We start from the raw sequence: 14,074 nt of genomic DNA, 5'->3' as shown, positions 1-14,074 counted from the left end.
GTTACTCCGGTCATCACATGATCCATCACATGATCTTTTACCATGGTGATGGATCATGTGATGACCGGAATGACGTCACCAAAGGTCCTGTTGCTGCACAGAGATCAGATGAAGACAGAAGGAGATGCCGGGCTACGCGATCAAGTGGACTAAGGTGAGTTAAATTATTATTATTTTTTTTTAACCCCTCCAGCGCTATTTTACTATGCATTCTGTATTCAGAATGCTATTATTTTCCCTTATAACCATGTCATAAGGGAAAATAATACAATCTACAGAACACCGATCCCAAGCCTGAACTTCTGTGAAGAAGTTCGGGTTTGGGTACCAAACACGCGCGATTTTTCTCACGTGAGTGCAAAACGCATTACAATGTTTTGCACTCGTGCTAAAAAATAGCGCATGTTCCCGTAACGCACCCGCACATTTTCCCGCAACGCCCGTCTGAAAGAGGCCTAACAGTTTCTTTAACAGATACAAATACTATAGAAACACTGAAAAGTTTCACATTCCTCTCCCTGTGCAACCCTCACTCGGGTACAATATGTAATAAGGTTATTTTCACAGTAGCGCAAAACTTAGCTGGAAAATGCTGAAGCACCACCAGGCCACATATAATGGAACCTGGCGGGAATCCAGCCTGTTTCCGGCATAAGTGCTGAGATTTGTCCTGACAAATACCACTGAAAGCAACTAAACTACGCCTTTTAAGGAGGAAAAAAGTCTTCAGTTTTACCTGCTCATTGTCTTTACCATGTAAGGACCATTTGATTCTTGACCATTGTGAGTATGATATTAAAGGGAGGCTGGCTGGTATTAAAGGGGTTGTCTGGTGGGTTCAGTATTTTCTTTAACCACTTAAGGACCACAGGTTTATACCCCCCTAAAGACCAGGCCCTTTTTTTACAAATCGGCACTCCACAACTTTAGCGGTTTATTGCTCGGTCATGCAACTTACCACCCAAATGAATTTTACCTCCTTTTCTTCTCACTAATAGAGCTTTCATTTGGTGGTATTTCATTGCTGCTGACATTTTTACTTTTTTTGTTATTAATCGAAATTTAACGATTTTTTTGCAAAAAAATGACATTTTTCACTTTCAGTTGCAAAATTTAGCAAAAAAAAACGACATCCATATATAAATTTTTCTCAAAATTTATTGTTCTACATGTCTTTGGTAAAAAAAAAATGGTTTGGGTAAAAGTTATAGCGTTTACAAACTATGGTACAAAAATGTGAATTTCCGCTTTTTGAAGCAGCTCTGACTTTCTGAGCACCTGTCATGTTTCCTGAGGTTCTACAATGCCCAGACAGTACAAACACCCCACAAATGACCCCATTTCGGAAAGTACACACCCTAAGGTATTCGCTGATGGGCATAGTGAGTTCATAGAACTTTTTATTTTTTGTCACAAGTTAGCGGAAAATGATGATTTTTTTTTTTTCTTTTTTTTTCATACAAAGTCTCATATTTCACTAACTTGTGACAAAAAATAAAAACTTCCATGAACTCACTATGCCCATCAGCGAATACCTTGGGGTGTCTTCTTTCCAAAATGGGGTCACTTGTGGGGTAGTTATACTGCCCTGGCATTCTAGGGGCCCAAATGTGTGGTAAGGAGTTTGAAATCAAATTCTGTAAAAAATGACCAGTGAAATCCGAAAGGTGCTCTTTGGAATGTGGGCCCCTTTGCCCACCTAGGCTGCAAAAAAGTGTCACACATCTGGTATCTCCGTATTCAGGAGAAGTTGGGGAATGTGTTTTGGGGTGTCATTTTACATATACCCATGCTGGGTGAGAGAAATATCTTGGTCAAATGCCAACTTTGTATAAAAAAATGGGAAAAGTTGTCTTTTGCCAAGATATTTCTCTCACCCAGCATGGGTATATGTAAAATGACACCCCAAAACACATTCCCCAACTTCTCCTGAATACGGGGATACCAGATGTGTGACACTTTTCTGCAGCCTAGGTGGGCAAAGGGGCCCATATTCCAAAGAGCACCTTTCGGATTTCACTGGTCATTTTTTACACATTTTGATTTCAAACTTCTTACCACACATTTGGGCCCCTAGAATGCCAGGGCAGTATAACTACCCCACAAGTGACCCCATTTTGGAAAGAAGACACCCCCAGGTATTTCGTGATGGGCATAGTGAGTTCATGGAAGTTTTTATTTTTTGTCACAAGTTAGTGGAATATGAGACTTTGTAAGGAAAAAAAAAAAATCATCATTTTCCGCTAACTTGTGACAAAAAATATAAAATTCTAGGAACTCGCCATGCCCCTCACGGAATACCTTGGGGTGTCTTCTTTCCAAAATGGGGTCACTTGTTGGGTAGTTGTACTGCCCTGGCATTTTCCAGGGGCCCTAATGTGTGGTAAGTAGGTAAATGACCTGTGAAATCCTAAAGGTGCTCTTTGGAATGTGAGCCCCTTTTTCCACCTAGGCTGCAAAAAAGTGTCACACATGTGGTATCGCCGTACTCAGGAGAAGTTGGGGAATGTGTTTTGGGGTGTCTTTTTACATATACTCATGCTGGGTGAGAGAAATATCTCAGCAAAAGACAACTTTTCCCATTTTTTTATACAAAGTTGGCATTTGACCAAGATATTTATCTCACCCAGCATGGGTATATGTAAAATGACACCCCAAAACACATTGCCCAACTTCTCCTGAGTACGGCGATACCAGATGTGTGACACTTTTTTGCAGCCTAGATGCGCAAAGGGGCCCACATTCCTTTTATGAGGGCATTTTTAGACATTTGGATCCCAGACTTCTTCTCACGCTTTAGGGCCCCTAGAATGCCAGGGCAGTATAAATACCCCACATTTGACCCCATTTTGGAAAGAAGACACCCCAAGGTATTCAATGAGGGGCATGGCGAGTTCATAGAATTATTTTTTTTTTGGCACAAGTTAGCGGAAATTGATTTTATTTATTTTTTTCTCACAAAGTCTCCCTTTCCGCTAACTTGGGACAAAAATTTCAATCGTTCATGGACTCAATATGCCCCTCACGGAATACCTTGGGGTGTCTTCTTTCCGAAATGGGGTCACATGTGGGGTATTTATACTGCCCTGGCATTCTAGGGGCCCTAAAGCGTGAGAAGAAGTCTGGAATATAAATCTCTAAAAAATTTTACGCATTTGGATTCCGTGAGGGGTATGGTGAGTTCATGTGAGATTTTATTTTTTGACACAAGTTAGTGGAATATGAGACTTTGTAAGAAAAAAAAAAAATTTCCGCTAACTTGGGCCAAAAAAATGTCTGAATGGAGCCTTACAGGGGGGTGATCAATGACAGGGGGGTGATCAATGACAGGGGGGTGATCAGGGAGTCTATATGGGGTGATCACCCCCCTGTCATTGATCACCCCCCTATAAGGCTCCATTCAGATGTCCGTATGTGTTTTGCGGATCCGATCCATGTATCCCTGGATCCGTAAAAATCATACGGACATCTGAATGCAGCCTGACAGGGGGGGTGATCAATGACAGGGGGGGTGATCAATGACAGGGGGGGTGATCAATGACAGGGGGGTGATCAGGGAGTCTATATGGGGTGATCACCCCCCCTGGAAGGCTCCAGGGAGACGCCTGTATGTGTTTTGCGGATCCGATCCATCTATCAGTGGATCCGTAAAAATCATGCGGACGTCTGAATGGAGCTTTACAGGGGGGTGATCAATGACAGGGGGGTAATCAATGACAGGGGGGGTGATCAGGGAGTCTATATGGGGTGATCACCACAGTCATTGATCACGCCCCTGTAAGGCTCCATTCAGATGTCCGTATGCGTTTTGCGGATCCGATCCATCTATCAGTGGATCCGTAAAAATCATGCGGACATCTGAATGGAGCTTTACAGGGGGGTAATCAATGACAGGGGGGTGATCAGGGAGTCTATATGTGGTGATCACCACAGTCATTGATCACGCCCCTGTAAGGCTCCATTCAGACGTCCGTATGCGTTTTGCGGATCCGATCCATCTATCAGTGGAAGTTTTTGGGATGTATTTTGTGCTGCTGGCAGTATTTTGTGATGGACTGTGGAGTTGGGCTCTGTTGTGGTGGTATATTGTGCTACAATATGGTAATTCTGGCCCTGCCTTCCATCAGTTTGGACCCAACTACAAAACGGGACCACTTTTCGTATATATATTTTCCAGGGCCACTTTAAGTTCCCAGTCCGCCCCTGGCCGTAGCAACCCCTGAACAAATCGGTAAATACAATGCAATTTCACTCTGCAGATGTATGCACCCAAATGATTGATCACAGATTATGAGATAATTCTTCTAGCCACCACAACACCCCTGGAAGCCTGCTTTGTAAGCCATGTAATCATCCTTGTTATTGTCTCCGCTTTGGGTTCAGCATACAGTCATAAGGTTATAGGTGGCAGCATACGCAATGGTGCTTGAAACCTTCAGATTTTTCTATATTTTTGTATTAATTGACCCTAAAACTACATCACAAAATAATCTATATCACATGTCTGTGAGTGGCAAAAGCATGTGAACCTTTGCAGAAGTGACTCCCTTTTGCAGCAACAACTGCAACTTATCTTTTCTGGTTAAGTTACATTACAAAACAGCTTCAACTGAGTTATGTTGGTGGGTTTCCTCCCATTTCAGATCTTCCCGCCTCATTTCTGTTGTGGGATCCTATAAATGTCATTTAATTATCATAATACTGTGCCTGTCTTTTCCTAAGTCTTCACTTCTATCTCCATGCTCCCCTTGCACTCCAGTCTTTATAACCCGAACTTCCAGGTTGTGGGCGTAGGTGAGCTGCAGCCACAGCACCTTCCATGGAGCTGTGTTCTGCAAGATCAACCAGAAATGTGAACGCCTACTACTCTATTCCCTCGGCCAAAAACTCTGCCAATTACACCCTCCATCGTCCCCTTGCTGACTCCTCCTAATGTCTATTCCCACATAGCTTCAATATGACAAGCACTGGACTCTGCTTGTGGATTGAGAGCTTCAAACAGCCCATTCCAAGATCAGATGGGTCTGACATCAAACCATTTGGGCCGGGATTCTGACAGTGGAGATCATGGGAGGCCTGTTCGTGATGTCAAGATGACCACTTTCCCGATCTTCGGAGTGAGACAGAAAGAGTAGTGCAAGTGCATTACTAAGTTGCAAGGCCTGATGGGGAAGCACAGTGAAAGGGAAAAATTTATTCCCCTGATAACCCCTTTAAGGTCAGAACCTTAACTTGGCCATTCCAAAGCTTTTACTTTATTCTTTAACCATTCTTTGTTAGAAGACTTGTATGCTTAGGGTCATTGTTTTGCTGCATGACCCCTGTTCTTTTAAGATTGAGCTCCTGGACAGATGTCCTGAAATTTTCCTTTAGATTGTTTTGGCATAATTGAGAATTCATTGTTCCATTTATGATGGCAAGCCTTCCTGGCCCAGTTGCAATGAAACAAGCACAAACCATGGTGCCACCACCATGCGATGTTGTTTTTTTTTTTTTTTTTTTATAAATTCTTAATTATTTTATCAACAAGACAAACAATATATCCAGAATGTCAGTCCTGGACACAAAACATTGAACAACATACATTGGGGCATTCAAAAGTTATGAACACAATATAGTCAGTACAAGCAATCAATAACAATGACACATGTACTCCTCATTTTCACAAATCTAGGACGAATTGGCAGATTGGAGCAATAGACGACCCAGGGTCCCCTTCAGTTGACCCACAAGGTACCATTCTGTTAGTGTGAACGGACTCATTATTAATCTGATCTCCTCATCAGACATACAGTGGGCAATAAATGGTTTCCATTTCTGGAATAATCCCTTGGCTTGTCGCTCTTTTCCAGCAAGGGAATTCAATCTCTCCAAATAAAACACCCTTTTTAACTGTTCTATTATACTTTGTACCCCCGGTGCATCAGCTTGCAGCCATGTTTGCAAAATACTCCGCTTAACCACCATGCATATCGTGTGAAACAAACGAGGTAATCCCCCTTGACCAACCCCTCCCTCCTCATAATGAAACAAATACAATTGGGGGGACAATGGAAACTCTCTTCCCCAGATCCCCTTGACTAAATTCCCCACCTCCTCCCATACCTTCTTACTCTGTGGGCACTTCCAAATTCCGTGAAATAGATCCGTGAAACCGACTCCATACTTCGGGCAATTAGTTATCCTATCCGGCTTCGCTGGATGAGGGGGGATATTAAAGTCATAAATAGCACGATACATTAGCCTAAACTGCGTATCCCTCCATGACTCATTAATCACATGTCTCCTAACCACTTCCCAGCCTTTCAATATCTTTTGTGCCATATCCTCATCCTCCAGTTGCTCGACCCATTTCCCGAACCTAATACTCCTATCTCCGACCCCCTCTTCCTTCCTCATGTCAGCATAAATTGTGGAAATCGAGACCTTCCCTCCGCCCAGATCTAAGATTTTATCTAGAATATTCCTACGGATCTCCTTCTGCACCAACCCTAGCTGATTTATCACCGCTTCCCTTACCTGGGACCATTGAATGGTTTGAAAAGGCGATAGTGAGAACTTTGCAATCAATTCTACACATGTTAACCATCGAGATTCAGTATCATGCAATAGATGTTTTACAGTTACAATCCCTTTCCTCCTCCATTCCTCAAATAATTTATTCTCATTTCCTTGTATAAATTCAGGATTATTCCATAGGGGAAGGTGTTTGGAGATCCTGTAGGATAACCAATACTTTTTCCGGAGAGTCCTCCACGCAGCTATCGTATCTTTAAATAGTAAAGACTGTTTTATCCACCCCGGAATCACCGGCAACCTTGCGTGCAGCAACGCCACCAGAGACCAGGGAGCACAGAATTCTTTCTCCAACGACAATGCAGAGTAAAAATCGGATCCTTTTATCCAGTCGCAAATATGCCTTGCCATGCAAGCCAAATTGTATCTCCTAATATCAGGAAAAGCGACCCCTCCCTGTTCAATCTACTTTATTAAGGAACTCATTGGAATCCTCGGCCTCTTGCCATGCCATAAGAAGTTCTTAAACGCTTTAACAATTTTAGAGATATCTCTATGTTTTAACAGAATAGGGATAGTCTGCATGGGATACAGCAGCTTAGAAACCGACATCATCTTGATTAAATGATTTCGCCCCAGTAACGACAACGGGAGATCATGCCATCTTTGTAATTCCATAACTATTTTATGTATCAAAGGGTCATAATTGAGTCTATATATGGACTCGGGAGTGGCCCCCACCTTAATACCCAAATAAGTTATGTGGGAACGTGCAATTGGTATACCTCTCAAGTCACTGATTGAGCCAGCAGCACTTTCCTTAAATTGGTGACAGCCGCCCTACCCTTAACAAACCCTACCTGCGCAGGAGATATCAAGAAAGGGAGGACCCCCGCTAGCCTATTGGCAAGTAATTTCAACAGAATTTTAAGATCATGGTTTATTAAGGATATTGGCCTATAAGACGTCATACTCTCCGGGTCTTTACCAGATTTATGAAGTAATGTTATGTGGGCCGTATTCATACGCTCCGGCAATACCCCCCCCCCTCAACCAAATGGGAATAAAACGACGTCAAATACGGAACTACCTGCGTATCCATTACTTTGTAAAAACCAGACGTAAACCCATCCGGGCCTGGTGCTTTCCCCGAGGGAAAAGATTTAATAGTAGCCTGTATTTCCGCTGCCGTTCAAGACCTCCAGTTGCTCATCTGTCAGACTTGGCAGAGAGATCCTTTCCAAAAAGGCCTTCCCCTCCTCCACCCTATCCCCCGCATTCTGATAGAACTCTTCCATAAAACTTCCAAATAACTTGTTAATCTGTTGTGGTCTGTGCTCCCTGGTCCCATCCCTATTCCTTACCACCTGAATATGATTTAATGGGCGCCTCCCTTTGGCCAATGAGGCCAACAACTTTCCAGATTTATTGCCAAACCTGTGCAAACTAGCCTCCAACTGAGACTTTTTTGATACCTTTAATTTCTCTGCCCATGCTTCAAAATCTCTCTTAGCTGAAACCCAGCGATCTTTGGCAGTCTGGGTCTGAGCCAAGAGAAAGTTACTGTATGCATCCCGTAAACATATGCTTGCTTTATCATACTGCGTCCTCGCAACCTTCTTAATAGCAGAGACATAGGCTAACAACCTACCTCTCAGGACAGCTTTCGCCATTTCCCAAAATAATACCGGATCATTTACATGCTCCCTATTGTCTTCAACAAATTCCATCCACCACCCCCTCATTAATTTCGCAAACTCCTCATCCTTTACCAGATAATTGGGAAACCGCCAGATGAAATCACTCCCCCCAGTATACATTTCTCTAATATCCATAAGAATGGGAGAGTGATCAGAGATTACCATGTCACCTATGGCAATGTCCGCCACTCTATGCACCATTGTTGAGGACAAGAATAAATAGTCAATCCTGGACCAACTCTTGTGCGCATGCGAGTAGTGGGTAAATTCCCTCCCTTGAGGGTTAGAGTACCTCCAAACATCCCTGAGAGACAACGACTCAGCAAAGTCCCCCAGAGAGTATTGATGACAACTTCCCCCAGCTGACCTCCTATCCTCATTCTGATTCATCACTGCGTTAAAATCCCCCCCCACTACTTTTGCACTATGCGTGTCCTGCAAAATTCTGGCTCCCATTGAGTCAAAGAAAGCTTTTTGCCCTTGATTTGGGGCATACAAATTATATAAACTGAAATCACCAAAAGGACCCGAAATGTGAAGATGTAACATCCTCCCCTCATCATCTGCCTCTTCTAAATGAACTGTATGGGATAAATGGCGACCTATAAGAACCAAGACTACTGCCTTCCTATTTACAGCTGCGGACCCATACACTTCTCCCACCCACAACTTCTTCATCCTTTGAAAGTCCGCTGTCGGCAGGTGGGTCTCCTGCAACAAGGCAATATCCGCCTTCAACCTATGTAGTTGTCTCAGGACCTTCATGCGTTTGTTACGAGACTTCAGACCTTTCACGTTCCACGAGAATATTCTCCTGAATTTATCTGCAGCCTAAGACCCACCTGTCGACAGAAAAACCCTCCCCACCTTTCCGTCATTACATAAATCGTATTTATCAAAGCACTGCCTCCCAGCCCGACAGCACTCTGGTTATCAATACACATTAATCGCTTATATGATGCCCCAAAATAAAAATAAAAAACTAAGAAGAAAAAACCCAGCTATATTAACATCATGACCGATGGAAACTTTTAACTCTAACAAAAGAGTAAACACCACAATTAGGTTGAGAACTTCCTTTTTTCAGGCAATAGACGCGTCCCAACACCGCCGACTAGGTGTTTATAGCAAATAGTCCCCAGGAATCATGTAATGTCCCTGCAAACCTTCATATTGGACTGTACTAACATAACATTATCAGAACAGATCTAATGAACCATGACTACACCTGACAGAGAAATCACAGTCCTCCTGACTTTCTCACAAATTTGGATTCCGAAGACTTCTGGAATTTGGACATCCTCTGCGGAAAAGATGAAGAGTTCTGAGACACCCGATTCCATCCATTGCCTCCATCTCTTGCTTCAGCTTCTCTACGGTTCTTCTCCACTTCCACAAACTCCTGTCTGTTACCCATCCGAAGCCGCACGAACTCCTCCGCCTCCATAGGATCAGTGAAATGCTTGGAACCTCCATCAGGAAGCTGTATCCTCAATATCGCGGGGTATGCCAGCTGAAACCTGTTTCCAGCCTTAAAGAGGTTAGTGCAGACTGCCCCGAAGGCCCTCCGTTTCCGCGCTACTTGCGCTGAATAATCGGCAAACAGCAGAACCTTAACGCCATTCAGGATCAGCGGCTCCCTTCTTGCACGGTAAGCCTGCAAAATGTCCTCCTTATCAGAGTAATCCAGGTACTTACAGATCGCCTGCCTCGGTCTCTGATCTGCTCTGCCGTTGGTAGATGTTTTCTGATCTCTCCAGGGCCCCACTCTGTGAGCTCTCTCCACTCTCCTTCTTCCTCCCTGGAGACCCAGGGCCTGCGGCAAGACTACTTCAAACACATGACGCAATTCCGACACCGACTCAGGTATGCCCACCAAGCGTAAGTTACTTCGCCGGGACCGGTTTTCCAGGTCCTCGACCCGATCATTAAGCTTCTCAGCTAGCTGAAAAAGTTCCCGCATTTTCTGTGTTGTATCAGTAGCCTCCTCCTCAATACAGGCCACCCGCTGCTCCACTTCGGACACTCTGTGGTCCTGCAACTCCACCTCCTCTTGTAGTTTGTTAAGCGCCGCATGCAGGGTGGTGGACAATGAGGCTATAATATCAGGCGCCAACTGTTTCGCCACTTCAATGGCCAGCGTCTTGACATACACCGTTTTGCCCGACATTTCAAATAAGTCCAGCTGTGTGTTAATAGCCGGGGCTTCCTGCTCGTCTGCCGACGCATGTCTTGGCGAGGGGGGAGGAAAAGGCGCCATTATAGGACAGGGCCCGTCCTTACTTGCGGTATCAGTAGCTTCCTGGGTCGTAGTTTTCTGCCCACTTCTCAAAAGATAACGCTCCATACAAAGCTCCTACACCTCACTGTAGCAGCAATGTCACTCCGGCTGTGCTGAGAGAAGCAGGACAAGCAGGTATTATACGGCGGTGAAGCGGAGCAACTGTCTCGCGCGTCTCTACATGCCCGCGCCGGAACCGGAAGTCGCGATGGGGTTTTTATGTAGGAATGCAGTGTTTTCCTTTCTACAAACTTAACACTTCTCATTTAAACCAAAAAGTTCTATTTTGGTCTCATCCATCCACAAAACATTGTTCCAGTAGCCTTATGGCTTGCTCAGGTGATCTTTAGCAAACTGCAGACAGGCAGCAATGTTCTTTTTAGTGAGCAGCAGCTTTCTCCTTGCATTCCTGTCATACACACCATTATTGTTCAGCGTCCTCCTGATGGTGGACTCATGAATATTAACATTAGCTAATTTGAGAAAGGCCTTTAGTTGCTTCGAGGTTACCTTTGTGACCTTACAGACATGCCTTATTCTTGGCGTGATCTTTGTTAGTCGACTACTCCTGGGGAAGGTTCTGTCTGACTGTAGATTGGTGGTCTAAACTCTTTAGAGATGGTTTTGTAACCTTTTCCTGCCTGATATAAACACTAATATTCAAGCACTACTCCATACAATGAAGTATAGCTGCTACACACACAAGAAGACTAGACAAAAACCACAAAACAAATTGTCTAAAATAAATCGCAAAATGCACAAATATAAATATAAGTATTTATTGAATAATGCAGACAAGCAAAACTTAAAAACAATTTAAAAGCACAAAAAGCTACCCAATACGTCAAGCATCATGATACGTGCCTGCCCTATGTAACTGCTCACTAACCCACAATACATGTATATTGTAAGCCCACACACATACACAATATAAACAATAAATATATCAATACCAATACATAACTACTGAAATAATACAACAAACAACACCAATAATACTAGTGCTAGAAAACATACAAAGTTAAGACCTCCCACGACAAAATATAATATACAGTAGTATAGATAATAGAAAATAAATACGCTGCTGGGGGAGTAAAAGAGCAAGAAGCCGCATGCGTTTTGCCACCACCGTGAAATACTTGACTGGATGATAACCTCCATATGTGCACCATAAGAGGTTGCTAAGTGTTTCACAGAGAGTACAGCATATGTCCAAAGAAAACGTAACTTCTGGATATGCCCAAAAATCATCTCAACTAAACCACTTCATGTTATACAAAAAAAGATAAATAAATAAAAATGTCCAATATGAACACTCAAGCGCACCATAGAAATCAAATATCAACTACATATTGGATTTCAACCAGCATAGAAAATAACTGTACACAATACCATCAAAGGCAAATACTGTAAATATCAGGGAATCAAAACAATATATAAATCAATAATGTCCATAATACAAGTCAATCCTATATAAATGAAAACACCCCCCATAACAAATATTCTAAAATATTTAAATTACAATTCAATGTAATGAAAATCAATTTTTTTTCATTAAAATACATACACATAAATTATCTATCTAGCAATCATAAAAAGATAGATCATACAAAACCTAACATATAATGTATGTCCCACTGCTTCACTTCCACAAATGTGTTGTGAAGATCAGACTTTGATATATCCCAGTTCTTTAAAGGGGTTGTTCAACAAAAAATATTCTACAGTTTTCAAACCAGCACCTGGATCTTAATAGTTTTGTTATTGCATGTAATAAAAAATTTAGCATAGCCACTGAGTTATACCATAAAATGTATCTGTATAGCACCACCTGCTGTTTTTTTTTTTTTCTTATTTCTTTGACCTGCTCACTCAGATGTGGCCGTACATGCTCAGTTTAATCCTTCAACTGCCTCCTGAGTTGTGATAGGGAGAGCTGAAACATGCCCCCTTAGCTGTATTAGAAAAGACACTCCCCTTGAGCTGCCATCTTGATATATATCTAGCAGAGCTATGAATGGGGAGATCTCTGGATCCATGTGAGGTAAATGGCTGGTTTTCTTTTTTTACATTAATCAATGTTTTAGACTCATTTGATTTGGTTATCTTTGTTTCCGATTAGGACTTAGGTCAAAGGGTTCACAAACTTTTAAGCATCACTGTACATAAGGCTTGCAGGGACAGCTCCTTGCAACTCTAAACAATGACCGTAGCAGTATTTTTCGCTGCAAAGAAGCAACCAGACCAATACCTCCTGGGATAGTCCCAGTGTAGCTGGCAGCTGACCCACCTGGGTCAGAGACTCCGGTGCATGCACCGAAAGCTCAGGATACAGAAGATGCACCAAAACACATAAGCAGTTTGAACAATTACTAAGGCTTAAAGGGAACCTGTCATGTGGATATTTGATTATAATCTAACTAATTGTATACAATCATTAACTACTAAAAAGTACCTTAGATGTATTCACTTACTGGTGTGACAGATTGCTACCTCATAATATACATACAAAGATGCCACAATCCGCATGCTAATGAGCTGATTTGAGTCCAGCGTGATGTCATTGAGTCCAGCGTTTATTTAATTCAGAGCTATAGCCACTCCCCTGCCCACCTGCTGCTGATTCATATGGAAAATAACTGTCAATCAGCAGCAGGTAGGCGGGGAGAGTCAGGAGCTCATAAATATTCATGACTCATCATTATCAGCTGGAGCTTTTCAATACAAGATGTTGGCAGATTGACTGGGTCAATTAAAGAAAGTGACCAAGCATTTTGCTAAGAGAATCAGTCACTTATTTATGTTTCCCTTAGTTAGGACACCATAAAACTGGTGACAGGTTCCCTTTAAATACAGGTTACTAGAGCCAGACTGCACACTGGTAGAGTAGATGAATAAAGACACAAGAAAAACCGGCAGGCTAGGTGGATGCGAAGACACAAGCAGGGTGCTTGACAGGGGCACATACAGGGCAGATGAACAGGGTTAACTTAAACACGAACAGAACTTAAAACTGGAAGTTTGGGGGCACACAGGCAGGGCTAGGCACAAACAGGATAAACACAGGCAAAATGCAGGAGAAGCACTAGACTTCAATACCTTTGCAGGCAACCAGAAACCTTAAAGCTCAGGCACCCTCTGCATGGAGTAAGCATCTTAAATACTAGGGATCGACCGATATTGATTTTTTAGGGCCGATACCGATAATTTGTGAACTTTCAGGCCGATAGCCGATAATTTATACCGATATTCTGGGAATTTTCATTTTTGAGAAAAAAAAAATTCCTACACAAATCTGCTGAAAATTAATATGTTTATTGTTAATGTGTATTTTTTTTGTTTATTGTTAATGTGTATTTTTTTTTTATAAATCTTTTTCATTTATACTTAATATTTTTGTGTTTTTTTTTTACTAACTTTTAACCCCCTTAGGGACTAGAACCTTTGTCCTATTCACCCTGATAGATCTCTATCAGGGTGAATAGGATCTCACACTGTCCCTGCTGCTCTGTGCATAGTGCACACAGCAGCATGGAGCTGAACATGGCAGCCAGGGCTTCAATAGCGTCCTGGCTGC

At 42.6% G+C, this 14,074-nt stretch overlaps 1 protein-coding gene across 2 annotated transcripts in view; it reads left to right on the top strand.

Annotated features, from left to right (window-relative positions):
- Positions 1-14,074, top strand: part of FBXO15 (F-box protein 15) — a 176,376-nt gene that overhangs the window by 85,293 nt on the left and 77,009 nt on the right. The gene's annotated exons all lie outside the window — the stretch shown is intronic.

This window comes from Bufo bufo, chromosome 5, assembly GCF_905171765.1.
Source record: "Bufo bufo chromosome 5, aBufBuf1.1, whole genome shotgun sequence".
Taxonomy (NCBI): Eukaryota; Metazoa; Chordata; class Amphibia; order Anura; family Bufonidae; genus Bufo; species Bufo bufo.
Note: the sequence above shows the minus strand (reverse complement) of the source record. Positions and strands in the feature narration are given on the sequence as shown.